The sequence below is a fragment of the Acanthopagrus latus genome, unplaced genomic scaffold, assembly GCF_904848185.1.
Source record: "Acanthopagrus latus isolate v.2019 unplaced genomic scaffold, fAcaLat1.1, whole genome shotgun sequence".
In the NCBI taxonomy this organism is placed as follows: domain Eukaryota; kingdom Metazoa; phylum Chordata; class Actinopteri; order Spariformes; family Sparidae; genus Acanthopagrus; species Acanthopagrus latus.
Window position 1 is genome coordinate 32,648 of NW_023504060.1, and position 4,351 is coordinate 36,998.

Genomic DNA, 4,351 nt, shown 5'->3' on the forward strand with positions numbered 1-4,351 from the left:
GCATGACCTGTGGCATCTTGCGAACTCTGGCGAATCAAAAGGAAGCGCTTCGGTGGAAAGTTGCTCCTGTAGTGGAACAACAATACACTATGTCTTTGCCGTTGTTGGACACTGATTTGAGGAGCCTTGTGGAGTACCCCTCGTTGTCAGTCGGGAGTATGGACAGCTTGCAAACGTCTGCTCCCACCTATGTTTAAGATGTAAGAGGAACAACACACGGGTCCTTCAAAACATTGTAAAATATACATGCATTAATATCTGGCAACTTTAGTACTGTCCTCTAACCACTATTGTGTAATATGAATGGTATTTCAAAGCAGGATGTCACATAACCACATCTCTGAGGGCTCTGAATGTGAAAAAAAATTATAGCTATATTTTTGGTTGAGAAAAATGCTACCTGTAGATTGAAGAACATTCCATCATCCTTTTAATAATTTTGGTTTTGGAAACTCCTCCTCAAGGAGAGCCACAATCTTTAAATCAAAGTGAAATATGATTAACTATTCAGCAGGTTATTAACATCAGTCATTGAACATTGTACAATATTGTTTAATACATATTCATATATGTATGATTACCTCACTGTGTGTACTAATAATCCTTTTCCCAAGGCCAGCATAAGCAAGTTCCAGCTCCCCTGGGCCCTCAGGCGGGAACTGGCTGCGTCCTGAAAGGACACAGATATGGAAATCAGTCCTTTTGACAATAATAGGTTGCAGTAGGGATCGACCAATTATCGGATTGGCCGATAATATCGGCCGATATTTGGCATTTTTACGATCATCGGCATCGGCCGTTTTTTCACCGATAACCGATAAAATTAATTAATGTATTTTAAAATGCGCTCCTTCGGCTCTGATGCAGCTGTCTCTGCCTGAAGTCACCACTCTCTTGGTTGTGTAACAATGTCCCACCCACATCCCTCACTGATTGGCTACTTGGCACAAGTGAGTCAGTCCGAGGCCATTATAGCCTATAAGTTTAACACCACACACTAACGTGTCCTCTCCCTCGGTGCTCATGCTGCCACTACACAATGATCACACAGAATATGTGTTAAATATTCATCTTTTTGCCGGTCACTCGTAAAGTCCAGGGAAATGATGGGCCATTTCAATGAGTCAAGCAGAGAGCACGAGTTTTTTCAATCAATAAATTTACCGTCCCGTCTAGAACCCACGTGTGTAAAGTAGCCTTTATTGTTTGCATTTACAATTGCCAAGTGCCTTATTCTTATGTAATATGACATACAGTTCTAAGCACAATAGTGTACATTTAATGTTCTGAGATTCAGAATATGAATTCATTTCTCTAAATAAATAAATAAATATAATAATAAATAATGAACTATAAGTGAAAAACTCTGGTGAGCACTGAAAGTTGTGTCTTTATTTACTCCTGCTGTTTTATGTAAAATTTTCATCTGAAAAGTAACTATTATATCTATAAAATGAATGTAGTGATCCAAGGTTCTGGCCACCCTCTTTATTGTTTGGTCTTAATCAGGCTGGATCAGATGTATCCTACCTGAGAGGGAGAGAACATAAGACATCATTAATTAAATGTTATTAATGTAGAATAGAAGAACATTAAGAATATTATGTAGTGTAGCGGAAGTTTAACAGACAGTTTTGCTCTAATAAATTAATATATATTTCTCTTTTTTAATTCTCACTCTCTTTTGTCTCTCTTTCTCTAAATCCTCATTACAGATGGATGGATCAAAGAAGCGGGTCAAAAGTAAAGTATGGCAGTATTTCGCACAGCCAACCCCAGGAAAGGCAGTCTGCAATACCTGCCAAGAAAATGTGAGCATGGGAGGAACAAGTGCAAAGACATTTAACATGTCCAACCTGTGGTCCCATCTCAGGATCCATCACAGTCAGTTGTATGCAACTGCACAGTCACAGCTGGGGACGACATCAGCTCCATCTCAAGCAGGGACAGCAACTTTATCTCAGCCTACTATACAAGACCTGTTTCAGAAACAAAAACAGTGGCCAAATTCAGATCAACGATCTAAAATGTTGGACAAACTGATTACAGAAATGATCATCACAGACAACCAGCCGTTCACAGTGGTGTCTGATGTAGGCTTTAAACGCTTCATGGGTGCAGCGGCACCGCAATACTCTCTGAAATCTGAGAAATATTACCGCACCGAAATGCTCCCAGAGGTTTACAACAAGGTTGTTGAAAAGGTAAAAGCCCTGATCCAACCAGAGAATGCTGGCCATGCGCTTTCTTTCACTACAGACTGCTGGTCTGGATCCATAGAATCATTGATGAGTTTAACATGCCACTTCATCGACAATGAATGGAACAGAAAGCAGGTTGTCTTAAACACAAAAGCAATGCATGGATCCCACACTGGAGAGTATATAAGAGAGACGTTCCTGGGCATGCTTGATGACTGGAAAATCAGCAAAGGCCGTGTAGCACTTGTGCTTCGAGACAGTGGAGCAAATATGGTCAAAGGCATGAGGCTCGCTGAAATTCCAGACCTAAGTTGCACAGCGCATTCTTTGCAGCTTGTAGTAAATGATGGGCTGTCCAGTCAAAGAGCAGTTACAAACATCATAGCAATTCTGAAAAAGTGTGCCACCCATTTCCACCACTCCATTCTTGCCAAGTTAGTATGTGTTGTGGCCTGCCACAACACATACTAATCCAGACTGTCCCAACGAGGTGGAATTCAACACTACACATGCTGCAAAGAGCACTGGAGCAAAAGGACATTTTTTCAATGTAAACAAACAGTATACTGTATTCATTCTAATCCCAGGTGTCTTTCTGTAAATTCTGACACCAAAATTTTCATTTTTACTGCAAATAAATATCGGTTATACATATCGGCTATCGGTTTCGCTTGGTTATCAATAATCGGTATCGGTATCGGCCCTGAAAAATCCATATCGGTCGATCCCTAATAGATACCTATAAAAAGTTGAAAAGTTTCCAACTTTTTGCTGAAATTTAACCAAGTGTCAGAGTGAAACTCCTACTTCCAGAAAGTGTTTAGGAGCACATTTCAGGGTTAGGGGTTAGGTAAGGTTTAAAAAATGATGAACCCCAGTAGCTGGGGGCGTCATGCAGTGGATCTGGTTCCTATTGATTTTGTATTTATTCATCTGCCTTTTTTTTTAAAATTATAAACTCCAAATGAAACAATACAAAATCCCTATAAAATGAAACTTAAGTGTATAAAAAATAGAAGAAGGTAAATAAAGTATTGTTGAATTTTTAAAGGAACATTTTTGTTGAAAAATTGTTGAAGACCTCCTAAAAGTGGAAGAACAGGGGGTTTATGAAGCCGAAGTGCTTCAGGGCTGCGGTCATCTGAGCCCTCTGGAGATTCCAGAGATGCTTCGCCATCATCTCCAGGATTTCCGCCTTCTCCAGTTTAGAGTGTCTGTAGCTATCTTTTTTTTGAATGCATCCAGGATGAGAGTTTTCAACTTGCCCAAGCTCTCGTTCATTCTGGCTCTTCTCCTCTTTTCCTTAATTGGCTTGGATAAGTTCCTGTGATATTTTCTACGACTCGACATTTTTTTATGGACTCTTTTGTCTGGCTCGGTGATACTAGGGACTTGGACACTCCCTGGTATCACAGAGGCACGCAAGCCTCCACGACACGTCAAGGCAGAGTCCATGTGCAGGGATCTAACTAACAATATTTAACGCTAACTATCCATACATCCATCCATCCATTATCTGTACACATTATATATGTACGCCGCTTAATCCTCTGCAGGGTCGCGGGGGGGCTGGAGCCTATCCCAGCTGACTTAGGGCGAAGGCAGGGGACACCTTGGACAGGTCGCCAGTCTATCACAGGGCTACACATAGAGACGAACAACCAGGCACACTCTCATTCACACCTACGGACACCTACCTCAGTATGTTTTTGGACTGTGGAAGCCGGAGTACCCGGTGAAAACCCACGCTTGCACAGGGAGAACATACAAACTCCACACAGGGACGCGAACCGGGGATCTTCTAGCTGTGAGGCAGCAGTGCTAACCACTGGGCCACTGTGCAGCCCTAACGCTAACAAATTAAAAAATAACAAAATGTACCTAACTATAAGTAACTGTGACTAATTTAAAAAAAAAAAAAAACTATGTACAGCTGTGTACAAAATACATGCCACTGTCTGTAAAATGAAAAACAGAAAGTTACACCAGCAATTAGCTTCCAGAAGTGATAATTGACTTTACTGAGCAGCACAGGACCTAACGTGATGTTTAACACACACTATGTGAGCTGGTCATGTTGTGTTACATTATTAGGGTGAAATGAATTAGATAGAATGTTTGCAGGTCAGCTGGACTGAAAACGGATGCTG